The sequence below is a fragment of the Xenopus laevis genome, chromosome 6L, assembly GCF_017654675.1.
Source record: "Xenopus laevis strain J_2021 chromosome 6L, Xenopus_laevis_v10.1, whole genome shotgun sequence".
NCBI classification, from domain to species: domain Eukaryota; kingdom Metazoa; phylum Chordata; class Amphibia; order Anura; family Pipidae; genus Xenopus; species Xenopus laevis.
Window position 1 is genome coordinate 9901069 of NC_054381.1, and position 24555 is coordinate 9925623.

Consider the following 24555-nt stretch of genomic DNA (forward strand, 5'->3'; position numbering starts at 1 on the left):
AAGTTGTAATCCAGAAGGGGCAGACTGGGTGGAGATGCAGTGAGTAGGCAGCACTGCAGAGCTGTCAGGGAGATAGAGGGAATTGGGAAAGACTTAAGCTGGCCATAGATGCAAGATCCGATCGTTTGAATCCTTAAATGACCAAACTTCCCCATCTCCCGACCTGCCACTAACCATTCAGATCAAATAAAGAAGTAAAAGAACAGATCAGCCGATGTTCTGCCCCTGACAGCAATCGTACGAAAGTTATGTCCAACAAAAGCTAGTGAAAGTCTCCCACTGAAAATCGTACAATCGGCAATACATGCAGAGAAATTATTGGCAGCCGACAGAATTCTTTTAACCTGTTCGATCGACCAAACGACCGATATCCGCCAAGACGAAAAATGCCGGACTCTCCACACATGGTCCGAAAATCGTATAAATCCTCAATTCGTACGATCGGATCTTTGCGTCTATAGCCAGCTTAAGGGTATAACATTTTGTGAATACACAATTTATCAACAGGTACATTTCCAATACATTTTTACAGGGTACAGGCTACAGGCGGTTACAGGGTTGGTGCAACACTGGGCAGGTGGCAAACCTAGCGAGAACCTTTTGAGTAAAGGAGCTTTGCCTTTTTACAGGTACATGTTTTGTGCTTTGGTGATGAGAAATATGGTTGGGTGCCAGTAATGCATAATACAAAGTACAACACTCTGCAGGTCTTATCAACTGGTTCTGGAAGGCCTAGTTAAGGTTTAGCTAGTGATAGTATGATTATGGTTATAGTCTTTCTAGGGATGGTAGCTGAGCAACCCATTGCTCCAACGAAGAGTTTAGTGGAAAGGGTGCCAAAGAACAAGACCCCATCATGGGGATCATCTATACTGGGGCTAGGGTCATTAAAACATGGGTGGATTTTCTTCTTAAGAGTGTGTTTGATTTAAACCCCTGGGAAGATGTGTTCTGGGATATTTTTGCCATCATTCGGATGAGTTATAACTGGAATCACCTGATGTTAAACTGCCTAGATGTTAATAAAGAAGTTTGTTTGAGAAAACTTAAGCTTTACTAAAGCAGTTGGTTGAGAGATGATGAACAGGTGATCCATTCCATGACAAACCGACTGGTAACCATCAGAGTGGCGAAATACTGAAGGTGACTTTTTGCTGGGAGGTGTCCCATAAACATTGGGTCTCAGGAGGCACGTATCAAGTAGCATACACCTTGGTCATGCTAAGACTACTCTTCTATAGTACACCCACTGATGGGTTATAATCCATATATATTGAGATAGAGGGCCCTTGAGTCTTGGGTCATCAAGAGATCCCGTAGTCCTCTTAAAGCCCTAGTAACTATAACTGCATCATATAAGAGAAGAGTTACACATACCAGTCCCACGCCAGCTTTTCATGATCATTAGCCATACTGAGAGTGGCATGATAAGCAACATTGAGGTCCTGAACACCAAATGGTCTTTGGAATCAGTAGAACTGGTCACAGATGGTGTCCACACTGAAGATTTTCAATTTTTTTGCCCCAATAGAATATACTGTATTCCTTTGGTTGGGCGGTTGATAGTGACTTGCCCAGGAGTGAAAATGACTCATCCCCAATTCCTAGAACCAGAGATAAAGCTACTGTGAAAAGCAGAAAACAGCAAATCCTCCATTTACATAACAGTGTTTGCTCAGTGAATTTCCAGCCTATTTTGACAGGCTCCGTCCTTACGCTCACAAGAACATTACCGATAAAAAACTGAATTGTGTGTATAGTGATGGCACAGTGTGATGGCATTATTACCAACGTCTCTGACAGGGAAAATTGAGTGAAGAAAATTATACTGAAAAATGTCCATCAGCATGATTTATAGTCTGCTTTTAACACAGACTTCAACCGATCTCGGGTTGGAGGGAATTAGAATATTGCTGAACCACAAAATTTCAGACTGAGCTGTTTTTCTTCGAACAAAATGCCATTTTCTTGTCCTGCTCACATCAACCTGTAACTACTGTCAGGAACAAAGGAAAACAAATGTAGCGTCTCGGAGAATCCAACAGTAAAAAACTGTGGCCGGAGGTATCGGCATGATAAAAAGCTTTAAAGACAAAATGTTCAAATAATAAGATTTCAAATCCCCTAGAAATTAAATTTAAAGTTTCCTTGTTGAAAGCCAGCTCACATGCACCAAAGCACTAGGTCTGCTCTTTGTAGCCTTCCTAAAATTATGAGTAAATATCAATAACGTATATATTTTAAAGCTTGGTGGGACCTGGTATGATAGGCCCTGGTAGCAGTGGGTCCCAGATTGGAAAAACTTCCATTAGCATTTCTTTTTTCCACCAAAAGTCTAGATAACCTCTCCACCGTTTGGCACTGTCTATGTCTAAATGTTGTTAGAGTGGACCCTGGATGTAAGGTTCTCTGATGGGCCCTAGAAGCCCCAGTCTGATACTGCATGATCCAATACATTTTTAGACAGTTCACTGGGGGTAATGAGATGAAGTGGTACAGAAAAAGAATGAACATGGCATCACAATCAAGCATTACATGTTTTAATTCACATCTACCCTAGATGACCTTTCCCTCCATCATCCCCTTGCTCTCCATTCTTCCTGCAAAGAGGGTTGAGCGTATTCTTTACTTTAGTTCCTGCTATAGGTCACCCAACTATCACTACTCTTTAAATATCTTATACTTTAGCCATAGTAGTCAAAAAGATTGGTCAGCTTGGCACGTTCAGGATTTTTATATTTGAATGATTGTTACTTACTTAATCAATGCAAGAACCCCACCAGTATGGAAGGACATTAAAGTGCTGCTACTGTGGCCAAATATATCACAATCACTGGGGGGTATCAAAAGATAGGCACCTCCCCCAGTGATTGTATTCACTTATCTGATACCCTGGGCTGGTGCAATAATATTAAAACACAAAAAAAAAGGGGGCACAGGACACAATGTAGTAATCACTCACCACGTGGAACAAGTGGTCCAGTTGTACCAGCCCCAGACCCGCAGCTTAGGGAGCGAATAAACCAGCAGAATACAAAGAAAGAGGAGTATTGGGGAAAAACTCCACAAGGGCCGCCAAGATAAAGTTAAAAATGTAAAGTTTATTGTAGACTCATTACAAAATGAACAGTGTCCTAACGGGACTAATGTGTCACTTTTTCATTATTTATGGTCCTGTCCAAAAATTAACCTTTTCTGGAGGGAAGTTACTAATTTTTTGAATTCTAGACTGAAGATAAAATTTAAACTATCTCCGTGTTTGCTTTACTGCATCTAGATATTAATATGCTTTCTGCAATTCCTAAGTCAAATATTATTTCCCATGAGAGTAAATTATTGACTTCTAGAAAAGCTTTATTTAATTTCTGGTTACAAAAGGAACCCCCCTCATTATCGGACATCATCTCTTATATGAATCAGCTTAGTTGGCAAGAAGCCTTAATAACTAAAACTAAAGGAAGTATTTCCAAAGATTCTTTTAGGCTGGTTTGGTCTCCTTATTTTGAAATCTGTAACTCCAATACTGGCGATCAAATAATACACTTCTTCAATAGTTAGATGACCTATCTGACACTCCAGATGATAAATGGGCTTTTTCTTTCTTTTATTACTTGTGCATACACTGGCTTGGTTAATTTTTAGTTCGTTTTTGTTATTTCTCATGAATGATATAGTTTTGATAATAGCATGCCATTGTCTCGTATGCAACATATTTTGTTCATCTGCATAACATTTGTTGTCATTTTGATTTCATTTGTTTAATATGAAAATCAAATAAAATATTTTAAACAAGAAAAAGGAACAGTATCTCCATTGACCCTACACGTTTTGTGCCCCCCAGGGCACTTAGTCATGGGCTCAACCCCCGGGTTAGTACTCCTGTTAGGAGGAAAACTGCACCAGCCCAGGGTTCTTCTCACCATGGAACAATCCACTTCTTCTACTTCTTCTTCCTTCGCAACTCCGGCCCGTCTCATGCACAGTAGAGTGAATAAGGCAGCTCATTTTGGTTAAAGTTCGGCTTCTCTCTATACATGCTCACCCACATGAAGAAAGCAGAAACAGGAAGAAGATCGATTTGCGGTGCTTAATGAGAAGAAGCCAGGGTCAGTGCAGTTTTCTGCTGATAGGAGCACCAACATATACTGTACTGTGTGCTGTTCCTTGTACAGGAGCTCGGGGCAGATATGGAGAAGAGTCATGAGCTGTTACGTTGTTTTAGCAATTTTTGGCGAATGTGAAAGGAAACAGTTATCCACTAATGAAGAGTTCCGGATGTAAACGTGCAGGATCTGTCCCTGAGCTGTAAATAAGGATCGATTCCTCCTTGCACAGAGGTGACCTTCCTGAATCCCAGACCAGCTCTGTCCCTTCTTCACATTAAATTCACATAATGCCTACATCTGTTTCCATCACTGTTTGATTGCATTTGCTCCCAGGCTTCAGCCATGGAGAAACGTCAGAATAATTCCTCTTTCAGCAGTTTTGTTTGACAAGACCGTAGTTAGATAAGCTGGAGCCACATGCATGGTGGAGGCATCACAGACAAGGGATTTAACACATATTGTTGTTGTTACAGTTGGAGTCGCCTGCTCAGTACATTATAAACATTATGATAATCTGACTGACTGCTGCTTCTAGCTCAGGGGAACTGGTAGACAAGTCAATGACTGTCTAGCCTGTGATCATTCTAATGATCTGATTGGATACAGGTTGGTCTAGCCCTGTGATCATTCTAATGCTCTGATTGGATACAGGTTGGTCTAGCCCTGTGATCATTCTAATGCTCTGATTGGATACAGGTTGGTCTAGCCCTGTGATCATTCCAATTCTCTGATTGGATATGGGTTGGTCTAGCCCTGAGATCATTCTAATGCTCTGATTGGATACAGGTTGATCTAGCCCTGTGATCATTCTAATTCTCTTATTGGTCTAGCCCTGAGATCATTCTAATGCTCTGATTTGACACTAGGTTGGTCTAGCCCTGTGATCATTCTAATTCTCTGATTGGATACAGGTTGGTCTAGCCCTGTGATCATTCTAATGCTCTGATTGGATATGGGTTGGTCTAGCCCTGAGATCATTCTAATGCTCTGATTGGATACAGGTTGGTCTAGCCCTGTGTTCATTCTAATGCTCTGATTGGATACGGGTTGGTCTAGTCCTGTGATTATTGTAATGCTTTGATTGGATACAGGTTGGTCTAGCCCTGTGATCATTCTAATGCTCTGATTTGGTCTAGTCCTGTGATTATTCTAATGCTTTGATTGGATACATGTTGGTCTAGTCCTGTGATTATTCTAATGCTTTGATTGGATACAGGTTGGTCTAGCCCTGTGATCATTCTAATGCTCTGATTGGATACAGGTTGGTCTAGCCCTGTGATCATTCTAATGCTCTGATTGGATACAGGTTGGTCTAGCCCTGTGATCATTCTAATTCTCTGATTGGATATGGGTTGGTCTAGCCCTGAGATCATTCTAATGCTCTGATTGGATACAGGTTGGTCTAGCCCTGTGATCATTCTAATTCTCTGATTGGATATGGGTTGGTCTAGCCCTGAGATCATTCTAATGCTCTGATTGGATACAGGTTGGTCTAGCCCTGTGATCATTCTAATTCTCTGATTGGTCTAGCCCTGAGATCATTCTGATCTGATTGGTCTAGCCCTGAGATCATTCTAATGCTCTGATTTGACACTAGGTTGGTCTAGCCCTGTGATCATTCTAATTCTCTGATTGGATACAGGTTGGTCTAGCCCTGTGATCATTCTAATGCTCTGATTGGATATGGGTTGGTCTAGCCCTGAGATCATTCTAATGCTCTGATTGGATACAGGTTGGTCTAGCCCTGTGTTCATTCTAATGCTCTGATTGGATACAGGTTGGTCTAGTCCTGTGATTATTGTAATGCTTTGATTGGATACAGGTTGGTCTAGCCCTGTGATCATTCTAATGCCCTGATTGGATAAAGGTTGGTCTAGTCCTGTGAGTATAGTAATGCTTAGATTGGATACAGGTTGGTCTAGTCCTGTGAACATTCTAATGATCTGATTGGATACAGGTTGGTTTAGTCCTGTGATCATTCTAATGCTCTGATTGGACACTGGTTTGTCTAGCCCTGTGAATATTCCAGTAGACGGAGTATAGTTCTTTTGGGTTGTAAACAGGGGTGGAACTACGGGGGGTGCGGCAGGAGCATTGCACAATGGTCCACACCCCCTCAGACACTCAAGCCGGCACAAACCTGCTCCGAAAAATACATCTGGAGAAGGGTGGGGGGCCGTGATACTACTTGTTTCAGTACTGGTTGTTAAGGCCATGCATTTTCTGGTGGGTGTCTGAAAAAATATGTGCCCCTGCTCCCAGTGACGTTCACTTTTGTTGTGATTTAATGTCTTCCTTGTTTTAACCAGGGGAGGCTTGTCTTTCCTTGCTGGTTTTTGGCATGTGTGATTTATACAGGAGTTAAATGGGATTCTGGTGCTGAGAGCACACAAGTACAGTACATTGCTATCACAAAACGATAGAAGAATTTAGTAAATCTGTCGCTGGGGCGGAAAGGAACTGGAAATAAATAGGTGGTTTGGGGCTACTCATGTTAATGCAAAAGGCTTGTGATAAGGACTAATGCAGCCGGCTTCCACATACATCATATAAAACATTCATACATTCCATGCTGTGCAGGGAGCAGCCAGTTCCACTGTACCATTAATTATAAGCGAGAGGTGGAAATCAATCAGAAAATCAGCAATGCAGCCATTTATTATGCTCCAAGTTTCTTTCTCCAGCCTCAATCGGCTAAATGTAGCGGCTGGCAAGTCTGGAGTCGGGAAATCAATAGTTAAAGAACATATTTGTTTACTGTCCAAAATAGAGATGGATTAATATTATTTCTATAATGTATTGCATTGCACATTGTACTGGATAAATGAAAGAAACACTGTACTAAGTGATGCCCTGGATTCCTATTGTGAAGCTCTTTCATCTTAATCTTGTATCAATTTATCCGTATGGGATCAGCTAGATACATTTATCCTTTAATTTAAACAAAACGTTTAAACATATAACAAGCAAAACCCCTTATTCAGGTATAAAATCTGTATTTATGCTTGAGGGGGAGGGCCTTTTATTGAGCAATATTGCTTTAAAAATACAGCCCTGATGTTACTGGACTTTAACTTCCATCCAGCTTTCAAAGCTTGAGAATATAATAAAGCATGCTGGGATTTGTAGTCCATTTGTTGCAGGATGTGCATTAAAGGGGTGTTTCCCCTTTGCCATTATAGAATGGCTAATTATAAGCAACTTTTCAATTGGCCTTCATTATTTATATCTTTTTTTTTATTATTTGCCTTTCCAGCTTTCAAATGGGGGGTCACTGACCTGACCCCATTTAAAAAAAACAAATTCTCTGTAAGGCTTCAAATGTATGTGTTATTGCTACTTTTTATAACTCATCTTTCTATTCAGGCCTCTCCTATTCATATCCCTGTCTCTTATTCAAATGAATGCATGGTTGCTAGGGGAATTTGGACCCTAGCAACCAGTTAGCTGAAATTACAAACTGGAGAGCTGCTGAATAAAAAGCTAAATAATTCAAAAACCACAAATAATAAAAAATGAAAACCAATTGCAAATTGTCTCAGAATATCACTCTCTACATCATATATCGGGGTATATTGATCAAAAAGGGAAGTTAGAGATAGCCACGTGAAATACCGCCTCCCTCCATTCATTTCTATGGGGTTTTTAAAGGCATATTCATCAAATGAGGAACTTTCGCTTTCACCCTTTGATAAATACGCTCCCATAGAAATTAATGGAGAGAGGTGGTATTTCACTCTAGCGGACTGTGGTGATCACTAACTTCACTCTTTGATAAATATACCCCTAAAAGCTAATTTACAGACATTCTGCTATGAAAGATAGCAAAAATGAACATTTTATATAAGCTTCATTGTAGTGAAATAAGAAATGTTCTTAATATTATTAAAAAATATAAATTAAAAAATAACTGTCCCCCCCTCTCAGCAACTGTCTCTCTTCATTCTCTCTTTATGCAGGATCGGAAATCTGATTTTGACATTTGGGTCTAATACAGCCTTTGGGGGGACTCCATTTGCCTAGAAGATGTATTAGTGTTTGTTCTTTTATTATTATTATTATTATTATTAATAATAATAATAAAAATAATAATAGGGTTATTTTTACTTGAGCAAAGAAACTGTTTTTAATTTTTTCTTTTGCTAATTCCTAAGTACTATATATATATATATATATATATATATATATATATATATATATATATATTTATTTATTTAATATGCAATATATATAATTTCTAATGATTTCTATTGACATTAGAGACTGTAGCCGTTGCCAGTTTTTGCTGTATTGCTGCACAACACACAAGAGAAAAAGGTCAGTTCATAATTAGCAAGAAAGGCTAAAGAAATAGCAGCTCTCAGATACGGAGTGTCTTCTCAAATATTCATCTGCAGTATCTATGGCAGCTCCAGTATTGCAGGGGAATGATAAGATAAGTGAATGCCTTATCTGAATATTACACAGCATGTTATATATATATATATATATATATATATAGATCTGTGAAGGAGTCAGCACTCTCGTAACCAGGTGCAAACGTGCCTGGGTGCAGTGTCCAAAATTTTTTAGAATTTCTATCCAACAAAAAGGTCCGCACTCTCAGGTCTTAAAAAATCAAAAATGGTTTATTAGCAAACGGAGTCCGTTTGCTAATAAACCATTTTTGATTGTTTAAGACCTGAGAGTGTGGACCTTTTTGTTGGATATATATATATATATATATATATATATATATATATATATATATATATATATATATATATATATATATATATATATATATATATATATACTGAGTTCTTTCAATATAGGACTTTTAGCCACAGAGCATAGAGCTTGCAATCTAATGGGAAGCACAGGGACATGAGGGACAGTGTATAAATTACTGTTTGGTGATCCAAATGGAAATATTCCTTATCCAGAAAACTCGAGGATTATGATTAATTCATCCCATACCTTTACTGGTAGATTATTGATCCCTATTAAGGCTTTTAATTAGCAAGTTACTGGCTTTGAATTATTTATTGAAAGTGAAGTTTAAATTTGTCCCTAAAGTAAAAGGGGACAATGCATTTCATCTCACAGAGCATACGGCTGCCTAGTTATTAAAGGAAAATTCAACCCTTTAAGAAATAAACCCGTACCCCCCACCCCCACGTAGACCCCCATCCCTCCTCTCCCCAGTCTAACTGCCCCCCCAATGCCCCATACTTTATACTTACCCTCGGGGCAGTTTCTGGCATCCGAGTTCCACGCAAGCATCTTCCGGGTCTTCGTCTTCTTCCAGTGCTTTGGCAATTTTCGTGAGTTTCGGCGCATGCCCGACAAATTGCTCCAACTGCGCATACGCCGATATGCCAATCTGCCACTCAGCTTGCCAAAGACCCGGAAGATGGCTGCGTGGAACTCAGATGCCAGAAACTGAGTTGGGGGTAAGTATATAGTATGGGGCATTGGGGGGGGGCAGTTAGGCTGGGGACAGGAGGGATGGGGGTCTACATGAGGCATATCGGCGCATGCGCAGTTGGAGCAATTTGTTGGTTTGCAACAACTGTGCATGCGTCAAAACTCTCGAAAATTGCCAAAGCGACGGAAGAAGACGAAGACCTGGAAGATGGCTGCGTGGAACTCGGATGCCAGAAACTGCGCCGCAGGGTAAGCATAAAGTATGGGGCATTTCCCCAGGGGAGCTGTTAGGCCGGGTGGAGGAGAGAAGGGGGTTCTACGTGGCGTGGGGGGGTATGGGTTTATTTCTTAAAGGGTTGAATTCTCCTTTAAAGGAGAACTAAACACCCTGTATAAGACAAGCCCCTACCTACTACCCTATATAGTCCACCACCCTGATTCCCCTCCTCATAGTTCATTACTCCTGAAAGTGTCCCGAATACATTGCTCAAGTATTGGTGTAGAATAAGCGCAGTGGAGCTCATGGGCGCCATCTTCTGGATCTTCAGATCTTCACGTCCTCTTCCTTCCCTTTGACAATATACAGCACTTGGAAGGCTCCACCAACTGTGCATGTGCCAATACGGCGCTCCTTACAGAGGAAGACTCAAAAAAGGGCATTAACTCAAGGGATGAAAACATAATTCTGCCTCTTTATAGGTCCCTGGTGAGGCCTCATCTGGAGTATGGGGGCAGTTTTGGACTCCAGTCCTTAAGAGGGATATAAATGAGCTGGAGAGAGTGCAGAGACTAAGTGCAACTAAACTAAACTGGTTAGAGGGAGGGAAGAGTTAAATCTCTGGAAAAAAGGCGCTTGTGAGGGGACATGATTAGACTTTACAAGTACATTAGAGGACATTATAGACAAATAGCAGGGGACCTTTTTACCCATAAAGAGAATCACGTACCAGAGGCCTCCCCTTTAGACTAGAAGAAAAGAACTTTCATTTGAAGCAACGTAGGGGGTTCTTCACAGTCAGGACAGTGAGGTTGGGGAATGCACTGCCGGGTGATGTTGTGATGCTGATTCAGTTAATGACTATAAGAGGGACTTGGATGATTTTTTGGACAGACATAATATCAAAGGCTATTGTGATACTGAACTCTATAGTTAGTATAGATATGGGTATATAGAATTTAATCAAAAGTAGGGAGGGGTGTGTGTATGGGGCTGGGTTTTCATTTGGAGGGGTTGAACTTGATGGACTTTGTCTTTTTTCAACCCAATTTAACTATGTAACTATGTAACTATGTAATAATAAATAGGAATAACTTTTGCTAATTTCTGTAATTTATTTCTAAAAACTGCTTAATTACCTACAATGTTTCAGTGTAAGTCGGGACAAGCAGTGGAGAGTTATGAGAGTGGAGAAGGACAAAGTTGCGGTGTTACAGTGAAGATACTGTACATACACTGACAATTCAATGGCTTTTTCTAATATACATTATAAAAGGGGGGTTACATGGCAATCTTCCTTTCACCCCTACCCCATAAATTGACCCAGTCGATTTCCCCACAGGAGGTCATTTACTAAACCTTCAAATTTATCTGGTCTGGCTTTTTGGAGCAAAAACTTGAATTTTTCATGGGAAAAAACTCACATTTTTTCAAGATTTATTATACCCTGATGCTGCAAAAAGACCAAATACAAAAATCTGCCATCTCAGACCTGTCGAGGTCCTGTATAAGCCAATGGGAGAAGTCCATATCCCAATTTGAAATTAGTGTGGTCTGCGCTGGGTTTAGCCTGATAATCCGATAAATTTGGGGTTTTTGGGCAACTACCCCCAAAAATTGAGCAATTCAGGAAAAAAGTCAGAAAAAATCGTACAATTTGGGCTTTCGATCAATTGTATCGAGTTTTTTATTAATTTATTTAAGTTATTTTATTAATAAATAAGGTAAAATTGGGGATGGAAGTTTGGTCAAGCTTTTATATAAATTATGAGATACATTAAGATTTTAGTAAACCCCTCCACCAAATGGCAGGAGTCATATAACTTGTTCTCTTACGGGAATGGGATAGATATTTCTGATATATTTTCTAAAATAAATATTCATGTAAAAAAGAAAATACAAAACAAAAACATCTGATCTAAACAATTCAGCCAATCGGTGTCTTTCATTCATAAAACAGAAGAATGTGTATTGATAAATCCCCTCCAGTTTCTGTATCGGTCGGAGAGAAATCAATTGCAATTTTCCTGTTTGCAAACGGGTGGTGATATAGCGGTTGTTAATTTATCATTTATTATCAAAGTATTTATCTAAAAAAATTGATGTATGTCTGATATGCCTAACCAGGTCCTCTTCCTTATATTTTATGTCCAGATCACTTGTCCCGTGAAGAAAAGGAAGATGGAGTCCTTTAGACTGGCATTTAATGAGGCGGTTTACCTTTAAGTTAACTTTTAGTATGTTATAGAATGGCTTATTCTAAGCAACTTTTCAGTTTTTTAAAGTTTTTGAATTATTTGCCTTCTTTATCTTAGTCTTTCCTGCTTTCAAATGGGGGTCACTGACCCTACTGAAAAGAAAAACAAATGCTCTGTAAGACAACAAATGTATTGTTATTGCTACTTTTTATTACTGATCCTTCTATTCAGTCCCTCTCCTATTCATATTCCAGTCTATTATTCAGATCAGTGCATGGTTGCTAGGGTCATCTGGGGAGCTGCTGAATAAAAAGCTAAATAACTCAAAAGCCACAAATAATAAAAAATGAAAACCAACTGCAAATTGTCTCAGAATATCACTCTCTACGTCATACTAACAGTAAGGGGCCGATTCATGAAGCTCGAGTGAAGGATTCGAAGTAAAAAAAACGTCGAATTTCAAAGTGTTTTTTGGGCTACTTAGACCATCGAATGGGCTACTTCGACCTTCGACTACGACTACGACTTCGAATCGAAGGATTCAAACTAAAAATCGTTCGACTATTCGACCATTCGATAATCGAAGTACTGCCTCTTTAAGAAAAAACTTCGACCCCCTACTTCGGCAGCTAAAAGCTACTGAAGTCAATGTTAGCCTATGGGGAAGGTCCCCATAGGCTTGCCTAAGTTTTTTTGATCGAAGGATATTCCTTCGATCGTTGGATTAAAATCCTTCGAATCGTTCGATTCAAAGGATTTAATCGTTCGATCGAAGGAATAATCCTTCGATCGTTCGATCGGAGCATTTGCGCTAAATCCTTCGACTTCGATATTCGAAGTCGAAGGATTTTAGTTCCTAGTCGAATATCGAGGGTTAATTAACCCTCGATATTCGACCCTTCATAAATCTGCCCCTAAATTTAAAGGTGAACAACCCATTTAATTACAGTTTGTTGGTTTTAGGGCCAATACTAAGGGGCCGATTCATCAAGGGTCGAATATCGAGGGTTAATTAACCCTCGATATTCGACTAGGAACTAAAATCCTTCGACTTCGAATATCGAAGTCGAAGGATTTAGCGCAAATGCTACGATCGAAGGATTATTCCTTCGATCGAACGATTAAATCCTTCGAATCGAACGATTCGAAGGATTTAAATCCAAAGATCGAAGGAATATCCTTCGATCAAAAAAACTTAGGCAAGCCTATGGGGACCTTCCCCATAGGCTAACATTAACTTCGGTAGCTTTTAGCTGCCGAAGTAGGGGGTCGAAGTTTTTTTTAAAGAGGCAGTACTTCGACTATCGAATGGTCGAATAGTCGAACGATTTTTAGTTCGAATCCTTCGATTCGAAGTCGTAGTCGAAGGTCGAAGTAGCCCATTCGATGGTCGAAGTAGCCCAAAAAACACTTCGAAATTCGAAGTTTTTTTACTTCGAATCCTTCACTCGAGCTTGATGAATCGGCCCCTTAGTGATGGGCGAATTTATTCGCCAGGTGCGAATTAGCGACGAATAAATTCTCGAAACGCCTGCGAAAATTCGCCGGCAAAAATTCGTCGCTGTGGATGCCGGTGTCAAAAACGGGCGCCGGCGTAAAAAAAACAGGCGCCGGCGTAAAAAATGGGCACCAGCAACAAAAACGAGACGCCGGCGCGGTTTCACGAATTGTTCGCCGTTTCACGAATTTCGCAAATTTTTCTGCGAAGCGAAACAACGCAAATTCGCCCATCAATACCAATACTGCAGTACTACTCAGGTGGCAGCTCCACAGACGTTACCAGGGGCGGCAAAAAGAGGTTTTTAAACCGGAAATTCGCCTTTTCTAGTGTAGGGAGCACAATTTCGGCCTGCACTAGACCCCCCCATCGGCTATAAAGGTAAGCGTGACGGGCAGCATTGCGAACGCCACCTCAGGCGGCGTTACTTACCAAAATTGCCCCTGATTCTGACTTCTACTTTTGTGTGCTCCTGATATGTATTAGATTGTCCAACTATACATTCAATAGAATGCACAACAGCTGTTACTCTCTTTAATGGCACCTTACATATTTTGAAGACGTTTCCTCCAATCAGCAGCTCCAAAGCAATTGGAAAACTGAAATCAGAATTGCAGTGAAATCAATGGGAAAAGGGGGCTCAGTTTATCACAGTTCAGGACTGCTAAGAGGTACAGGTATGTGCAGGTACAACCCTGCTTTAGGGTGTAAAAAAATCAATGGGAGGCAAACCTCTGTGCTTATTTGTGCCCTGGGAACTAAAGCAGGATGATAACCTTGTTATGAGCTAAGGGGGCCCGGTCTGAAGGTCAGTTAGGGGGAGATTTGGGGTGAGTGTTTATTTGTGCCCTGGGTACCCCTGGAACTATATCAGGGTGACTGTTACCCCAATGTTTCTATATATCTGTAACCTTGTTATGAGCTAAGGGGGCCCAGTCTGAAGGTCAGTTAGGGGAAGATTTGGGGTGAGTGCTTATTTGTACCCTGGGTACCCCTGGAACTATAGCAGGGTGACTATTACCCCAATGTTTCTATATATCTGTAACCTTGTTATGAGCTAAGGGGGCCCAGTCTGAAGGTCAGTTAGGGGGAGTTTTGAGCTGAGTGATTATTTTGCCCTTGGTACCCCTGGATTTGGGGTGAGTGTTTATTCCAGCATCGTTACTGCATGTTGATGAAACCCCTAATGTCTTATTTACTTCTGTGTTCTGATAACTGACTAAGTTATATTTTATTTTGCCTTGTTCTTAATATATTAAGAGCAAGGCAAAATAATATATAACTAAGGCAGAAGTTCTGAATTTTAGCCACGTTCTGCTTACAACCAGTTCAAGGGCATACAAGATCTCCCAGTTAATTTTAGCATGATCGTTTATAAACAGTTATATAATGTTTACCACCAAAATGAACACTGAACCAGATGCACAAATCACAGCTGCTCAATTTGCTGCTCCCAGAGGTGCCATTAACTCTGTGTGTGCTGCTGCAAAAATGAAACAGGCCGTGGGATCTGCAAGGGATCAATAATGTAATGTATAATATTAGGACAGTATGAAACAATAACATAGGAAACTAGATGGTGTCGTTTCTGAAGAAACCACAAGATGTTGGCTTTGAAACGCAAGAGGTGTTGGGGCCAGTCGCCCCTGGTGCATAGAGAGTACACAAAGTTGGTCGAATCTGGTTTAAAATGGTGAAAATTGAAGCAGATCAAATTGTACCATTAAAATCAATCCAAAAACCTGATTGGCTGTTTTTGGCTCCACCCACTTTTTAAATTTGAATCCCAGTCCCCCTGTGACCGACTGTGCCAAGTTTGATGTCCCTGCCATTAACTGCGAAAGAATGGCAGCAACTTATATATTGACATTGATTAGCAATAGGTAACATTTGATTGGCTGTTTTAAGCTCCACCCAGTTTTCCAAATTTTAACCCCAGTCACCCAGTCATGGTCTGTACCAAGTTTGGGGCCTCTGGCTTTAAAACTGTGAGAATGGCAGTATTTGAAACTTTTACATTGAAGTCAATAGGTAAAATTTTATTGGCTGTTATTGGCTCCGCCCGCTTTTCCTAAATTTTGACCACAGTCACCCAGTGAGTAATTGTGCTGAGTTTGGGACACTTCGTATGTACGCCGTAATAATAGCAACAATTTGGTGTTTTTCATTAAGGTCAATGGCTGAAATCCGATTGGCTGTTGTTGCCCCGCCCCCTTTTTTTCCTAATTCTGATCCAGAGTCACCAAGTGACTAACACTTTAAGGTTTCGGAATCATGACATTTAACATGTGAAAATGGCAGCAATTTTATGTTTTTCTATTGAAAATCAATGAATGACATTTGATTGGTTGTTGGTGGCTCCACCCACTTTTCCTAACTTTGAAGTGCAAACACCCAGTGACCACATTTGTGATTTTCGAGGTCCATGACATCAATAACGTGCAAATGGCAGCAATTTTAATTTTTCCCATTGAAATCATCAAAGAAATCTGATTGGTTGTTTTTGGCTCCACCCACTTTTCCAGATTTTGATCCCGGTCCTCCAGGGACCAACTGTGCCAAGTTTGAGGACCCTCCTATGAACAATCTAAGAGTGGCGACAGTTTTAACTTTTCCCATTGAAACAAATGGCTAATATTTGATTGGCTGTGGTAGACTCCGCCCACTTTTCCAAATTTGAACCCCAGTGACCCATGGTGCCAAGTTTTGGGTCTCTGGCTTTAACACTGTGGGAATGACAGTGTTTGACATTTTCTCATTGAAGTCAATAGGGAAAATCTGATTGGCTGTTTGTTGCTCCGCCCACTTTTTGGAGTCCCCAAAATGTGACAGAACTTTTCAGGTTGACCCCATGACTAAGTGACCCAAGTTTGGTGAGTGTAACTTTAATGCTGTACGAATGGCAAAAGTTTCAAATTTTCCAATGAAAGTCTATGGGAAAAAATGGGGTCTTTGGGGGGCCGCCACAGGGCCACGGAGGGTGGGATTGCTTAACAGAGCACAAGCAACCTATTTGGGTATGAGCCGAACAAGTGTGCAAAGTTTCATAATTGTACTCCTAAAACTCTGGGAGGAGTAGCGTTTAGAAAATTGCTAAAATTTCATTGGCTGTTGGTAGCTCCGCCCACTTTGGGGTGCCCCCCCAAAATACATATTTTTATTCGGGGTGGCACCAACAATATGCGGTCCGAGTTTGGGGAGTGTCGCTTCAAAACTGTACGAGAGGCATCGATTTGAAAATTTTCCCTGTAACTGTAGGAGGAGTATAGTTTAGAAAACCGGGGGGCGCTAATAATAAGAAGAAGAAGAATAAGAACGAGCTGAACTAGTAGATCAAGATGTTGGCTTTTTCAAAGCCAACATAATAAGAAGAAGAAGAATAAGAATAAGAACGAGCTGAACTAGTAGATCAAGATGTTGGCTTTTTCAAAGCCAACATAATAAAGGGAAAGAGTGAATACAACTGAGTCAACAGACGTGACAGAGGGGCGATAAAGACCGGAGAACAGAGTAAGAATTCTAACAAGTCTGGTTGACCTGTTCACCAGGAGACAATTAGGATCCTCCTGAGGGTAAGGTGCTTAAAGGACCATTGCACAACATTGGGAGTTGCAGGGAGTCGCTCATAATCCAAGGGTGCAGGGGCACACTGGCAACACGAAACACAAATCTCAGGCCCACCTACTGTATGGGTGTTCTACAGGTGCCTAGTAGTTAGGAAATATGGTTTAAGAGAAAATAAAATCCTGTGTATGCAGGTTCCCCTGTGAGCTCCCTGGATGGATTCTGTCTCAAGCTAGTCTTGGACCACTAGTACCTGGCCTTGAGGGCAGAGCCACCTGCTTGGCTGTAAGAGCAGTTCTTCATTTTTTCTGTGCTGTGTAGCAATATTTCTATGCTCTCCCACCAGTAAAAACTCTGTGATCTCTTTGTTCAAAGTTCTGATTCGTTGTGAGCTCAGAATCCACTGAGCTTGTGTCAAATAAACTTTGTTTTTCACCTCAAGTGGTCTCCGCTAACTTCTTCTGCACTGCCATTTGTAAATGACCCCTTATGACTTATTATGTTCCTACTATACACCAGGGGGGGGTCACCTGGCAGTATTTGAAGAAGATACTTATTACCCCATTATTCTACCCCATTGACGAGCTCACCTGGGGGCAGTTTTCTCACTGGACAAGATTTCAGTGGGAAACAAAGCCTTTCTACCACAAATCAATATTACCAAATATTAATTGATTTTTTCTTATTTCTTCTAGCTGCCGTTTTCTGGCCACAACAGAAGCTCACAATGATTAATGTCTTTCTATCTCTATCACGCTACTTGACTGAGAATTCTCAAAAGTTCTAGAGAACTCTTGATTTGCACTGGCAGAGATCCATGGAAGCCTCTGGCAAAATACATTTCTGGATCCAAGCTTCTCCAATGCAATGTATCCAGCAGCCTGTAAGTTGGGATGGAGGAAACACAGAGGGGCCGATTCACTAACTTCGAGTGAAGGTAAAAAACTTCGAATTTCAAGTTTTTTTTGGGCTACTTTGACCATCGAATGGGCTAATTCGACCTTCGACTACGACTTCGAATCGAAGGATTCGAAGTAAAAATCGTTTGACTATTCGACCATTCGATAGTCGAAGTACTGTCTCTTTAAAAAAAACTTCGACCCCCTAGTTCGCCATCTAAAAGCTACCGAAGTCAATGTTAGCCTATGGGGAAGGTCCCCATAGGCTTGGCTAACTTTTTTTGGTCGAAGGATATTCCTTCGATCGTTGGATTAAAATCCTTCGAATCGTTCGATTTGAAGGATTTTATCGTTCGATCGAAGGAATCATCCTTCGATCGTTCGATCGAACTATCTGCACTAAATCCTTCGACTTCGATATTCGAAGTCGAAGGATTTTAATTCCTAGTCGAATATCGAGGGTTAATTAGTGAATTGGCCCCTAAATAACTGCATCTCCCATAATCTGTGTTTCAGAAAACAGAATTGAAAGGTATGTCGGGAATGGTCAGTGTTTTCCTGGAACGTGGATGATTTTGTTTGCAGATGCCAGTCCTATCAGCAATGCAAAATCCTTCTGGGCTCTGTGTATTGCGATTCCATGCCTACCTCTGCCAGGTCCCACTGGGGCTCATTAACCACCCCTGACTGTATTGCAGAAAAGAACATCAGGAGGACTACATTAAAGGATATACAGGCTCAGAACATGGAGAGCTGGGATCAGCGGTTCATCTATAATGCACAATGTGCGTATGAGAGAAAGAGTCAGATTGTATGATGCAGGCAGTGGTTGGAGACTTTTGCTTGAAAAGAAGGGGGAAAAGGGCAAAACCAAACAGCTGTATCAGTGATGCTGTATGGATCAAATTCGTCAGCTATGGTGTGTGCAAACACAACGGAGCTAATCACCTACGCACTTTACTGGGCTCATGTCAATGTGTGTGTTTGTGTGTTTGTGAATGAATGTGCTAAGGTGCAGTACAAGATCCAAGCCCAAGACATGCCAACCCACCCCTATCACCACCCCCTCCTCCACCCACTCCTTAGGGGAGGCAGGAAGAAGAGGTATGTGCCCAGCGCCCCCCACCACCATAACACTTTTGGCATGTGCCTCTATTACTTACCCCTAGTTCTGGTCCTTTTTAGGTGTATGTGTGAGGCATCTTGACAAATAGATGGAGCCACTTTGGTTTGTGTGTTTGACACAGAATAACTAAACCCAGATAACTCACTTATCCCATTTAACACAGAAAATGGTCTCACAGCATCCCATGAGAACAATGGTTACACTGAATTGTTAATAGAAAAATGCATTAAATGAGTTAATATAACACAGTTTCTTCAGTTTATCTTGAGTCATCACACATTTAGGGGCCAATTCACCAAGCTCGAGTGAAGGATTCGAAGTAAAAATATTCGCCAATTCGACTATTCGCCAGTGCGTAAATTCACCCGAATTGCCTATTCGATTCTATTCCCCAGTCGAATTTCGAGGGATTTAACCCCTTCGAAATTCGACCCTTGATGAATTAGCCCCTTAAGGTCTGCACACACAAAAAACTTTTAGGGGCAGATTTACTTCGAAATTAACCCTCGATATTCGACTGTCGAAGTTAAATCCTTCAACTTCGAATATCGAAGGATTTACCGATATCGAAGGAAAAATCGCTCGATTAAATCCTTCTAATCCTTCGAATCAAAGGATTTTTATCCATCGATCGAACGATTTTTCTTCGCCCAAAAAAAGCTACCAAAGCCTATGGGGACCTTCCCCATAGGCTAACATGGACTTCGGTAGCTTTTAGGTGGCGAACTAGGGAGTCGAAGTTTTTTCTTAAAGAGACAGTACTTAGACTATCGAATGGTCGAATAGTCGAACGATTTTTAGTTTGAATCGAAGTCGAAGGTCGAAGCCCATTCGATGGTCGAAGTAGCCAAAAAACATTCCAAATTCTAAGTTTTTTTCCTCTATTCCTTCACTCGAGCTAAGTAAATGGGCCCCTTAGACTCAGGTGGTATAATAGAAAATACTTTACTGTTTAAAAAAACAATTTAGCAGTAACAAAAATGTTTACAAGGCCAATAAACTCCACATAGCAGTAATATACATACCAACCCTTCAGTGCACACAAGGCAGAAAAAGAGCAACAAGAAGCGGATGAACCTGCCAAAAAATGAGAATGGCCCCAACGTTTCGGCACAAAGCCTTTGTCAAGGGGATTTAATCCCATTTATGTCCCAACATTCAGACTGGTACCTTTCCAAAAAAAAATCTACATATTTCCAGATAAAACACAATCGCATTTAGATTTCATCTAAACACCTTTCACTTCAATAGAAATGTTGCACTGCTTTGTGGCATTAACGCAACTTCAACCTTTTGACATTTCTTATTCACTCTATTCTATTTACAAAGAACATTTACTTCTTCATTGATCAAGTGAGCACTGAAATTACTTTGCCAACCCCAAGCAAAATCTCATTATTTTCTATAGGAGATTTTTTTTTTTAAGCCTTCTGTTTAGCAAAGTGAGATAAGAAAGCATCAATATTTTACTAGCTGTTAATAATCTGGTTAAGGTAATTCAGATCTTTTTAAATGAGAATTCCAATGACATGTCACTACTACTCTTGCACTACTGGTTGAACATCGACTCTTCTTCACTTCCTAAAAAGGCAATTTTTTCAAAATTTTCGAACGATTCAAAGGATTTTAATCCAATGATCGAAGGATTATCCTTCGACCAAAAAAACTTAGCCAAGCCTAACATTGGGTTCAGTAGCTTTTAGGTGGCGAACTAGGGGGTCGAAGTTTTTTCTTAAAGAGACAGTACTTCGAATATCGAATGGTCGAATAGTTGAACGATTTTTAGTTCGAATCCTTCGATTCGAAGTCGTAGTCGAAGGTCGAAGTAGCCAAAAAAACACTTCGAAATTCGAATTTTTTTTTCTTCTATTCCTTCACTCGAAGTTAATGAATTGGCCCCGTAGAGTTTTTTTTTGAAACCACAATTGAACTCATTTTCTCTAAAACCATGAATGCCTTGTAATTTATGAAAATATATAAAAAGTATAGATGGAAAAAATACAAGATATCACTAAAACCTCAAACAAATTGAGTTTTCAGTCAATTGCTAGAGGAAAAAAATCCAAAAAACTCTAAAAGTCTAGCTAAAATAAGGGGGTTATTTACTAAACTCCAGATTTATCTGGTCGGGCTTTTTGGTGTAAAACCTGCATTTTTAGTTTTTTTTTTAAAAAAAACTCAAATTTTTAAAGCTCAATGCAGCAAAAAGCCTGAATCTGCAAATCTGCCAATCGCAGTGTTCCCTATCCTATTTGGAAGTTTCTTTTGTCTGTGCTGGAATTAGCCCAAAAATTTCAACCATTTCTGGCTTTTTTGAAAAAAATACGAAAAAAATCATACGATTCGGGGTTTTGGCTTGATTTTATCTGGTTTTTACCTGAAAAATTAAATTTAGCTTTTTTAATAATAAATAAAGTAAAATCAGGTATGGAGTTTGGTTGTGTTTTTTTTAATTTAAATAATGAGATAAATATGCATTTTAGTAAATAACCCCTTAATGTCCAATAGGATCAGAGCAGCTGCTGTTGACTATGTGATCTCGACTGCTTTTATTTTGAGAAGTTTTGAATTTGAGTTTTTTTGTGGTTTTTCACATAGGGGACCATTTACTAAGGGTTGAAGTGAATTTTTGAATTCAAAAATTTGGAATTTCGAAGTAATTTTTGGGTACATCGAATAGGCCAAAATTTGATTTTAATTGAAAAAACTTCACAAATTCCACCATTCAAAAATCGAAGTACTTTCTCTTTAAAAAACTTCGACTTCAACACTTTGCCACCTTACACCTGCCGAATTGATGTTTAGCCTACGGGGGAACCTCCTATAACCTATATGAGCCATTGACTAAGTTTTGAGAAGTCGAAGGTTTTTTTGTAAAATCGTACGAATCAAATGTTTCGAAGGGTTGAACGATTTTAATTTTAAGGCAAAAACCTTCGACTTCGACTATCGTACTACACCTATTCGATGATTGAATTTCGAAGTTTTTTCACTTCAAAATTCGACCCTTGATAAATCTGCCCCTTAGTAAATCTTGAATTTTTAGTGTTTTAGATAAATAAAACAACACATTTTTTGAGGAAAAAAATAAAATTTGTGAAAAAAAGGAAATCCAAATGTTAGTAAATATCTAACATATTTATCAACATTCCCATTTGAAACCACGAATAAACTAATTTTCTCTAAAACCAAGAATGCCATGTCATTATTCAAAGATCCAAATATAAAAAGTACAAACAGAAAAAAACGAATGAATTATCCAGAAAAAAATGAATATCTCTAAATCCTGTAAAAAAAAATTTTTTAGAAAATTACTAGCAGAAAACAAAATCTGGAAACCTCTAAAGGTCTGAATGGCTAAAGATTTATTCATTTTAGAGGTTTTTGAAACCATGAATAAACTAATTTTCTCTAAAACCAAGAATGCCATGTAATATATTAAAAGATCCAAATATAAAAAGTACAAAAAAAAAAAAATGCTGAATGATCCAGAAAAAAAGAATATCTCTAAAACCTGTATAATTAAAAAAATTTAGACAATTATTAGTGAACAAAAAAATCTGAAAACCTCTAAAAGTCCGAATGGCTAAAATGCGCAATAGGATCATCACAGCTCCTGTTTACTGTTATGGGACTTTAAATGCTTCTATTTTTGGAGAAGTTTTGAATTAGATTTTTTTGTGGTTCTTAGTCTTACACTTAAAGGACAAATAACAGCAAAAATTTTCTAAAACAAATTCGTTAGTATGCTACTAAAAAAAGGCATCACCACTTATTAAACTTTAAAAATCGCTAAGTCTTTATCGGCGACAGGGCGACGATCCATCGCGCGACACTCAATTTATCCTCCCTGGCTATCTCCTATAAGGAAGACAGGGAGGAGAAATCATCACACAATAGATCACTAATCGCCTTTTCTGAAGAGGAGCACAAGCAGAGTTTTGGTAAATTATTTCTTAATAAAAACTTAGTGACTTTAACGTTTAATATGTGTTGGTGTCTTTTGTCATAACATACTAACACATTTTTAAAAAAAATTTTTTGCTGTTACTGGTCCTTTAAATAAACCTGAGAGTTTTAGAGAAATTTAAGAAACACATTTTTTTTTTAGAAAAAATAGGATTCGGGGGGAAAAAAAGAAATCTAAATGTTAGCAAATAGGCCCCATAGACAATTCCAACATTGATGGCTACTGGCAAAGTGCTACAACTTAGTTAATGTTGCTGTATTAAGAATTTTAGTAGGATTTTAAAATGGGGCCCTAGGGGATTTAAAAAAAAGTTCAGAAGGTTCTGTCGCTCTAGTAAGTTATAGCAGCAGCCTGCATGTATTGGTCACCTGGTTAAGAGCAAGTATCTGATTAGTTCCAATGGTTTACTAGACTTAAGGTGACGATACACTGCCCAGTTAACAAACCAACTGATATCCATAGTACAAATAGCTCATCCATCAATCATTTCATATGCTTTAATCAGTATGTGAATGTACCAGGGAACCAGATCTTGAGGAGGATCAATTTGCTTCACCAATAGGGTAGGATAAGGATGGAAGCCTTAGGGGCAGATTCACTAAGGGTCGAATTTCGAAGTTAATAATACTTCGAAATTCGACCCTCGAATTGAAATCCTTCGACTTCGAATATCGAAGTCGAAGGATTTAGCGCTAATCCTGCGATCGATCGATCAAAGGATTTTTCGTTCGATCGAACGATTAAATCCTTCGAATCGAACGATTCGAAGGATTTTAATCCAACGATCGAAGGAAAATCCTTCGCTCAAAAAAAGGTTAGCAAGCCTATGGGGACCTTCCACATAGGCTAACATTGACTTCGGTAGGTTTTATCTGCCGAAGTAGGGGGTCGAAGTTTTTTTTAAAGGGAAAGTACTTCGACTATCGAATAGTCGAACGATTTTTACTTCGAATCGTTCGATTTTGTTTGAATTCGAACGAATTTAACCAATTCGATGGTCGAAGTACCCAAAAAATACTTCGAAATTCTAATTTTTTTCATTCGAATCCTTCACTCGAAGTTAGTGAATCTGCCCCTTAGAGTCACAATAGGACAAGATGGCAGCCTTAGAGTCACAATGAGGCAATATGGCAGCCTTAGAGTCACGATAGGGCAAGATGGCAGCCTTAGAGCCACAATGGGGCAAGATGACAGCCTTAGAGCCACAATGGAGCAAGATGGCAGCCTTAGAGCTGCAATGGGCAAGATGGCAGCCTTAGAGCCACAATGGGGCAAGATGACAGCTTTAGAGCCACAATGGAGCAAGATGGCAGCCTTAGAGCTGCAATGGGCAAGATGGCAGCCTTAGAGCCACAATAGGACAAGATGGCAGCCTTAGAGTCACGATAGGGCAAGATGGCAGCCTTAGAGCCACAATGGGGCAAGATGACAGCCTTAGAGCCACAATGGGGCAAGATGGCAGCTTTAGAGCCACAATGGAGCAAGATGGCAGCCTTAGAGCTGCAATGGGCAAGATGGCAGCCTTAGAGTCACAATGGGGCAAGATGGCAGCCTTAGAGACACTCACT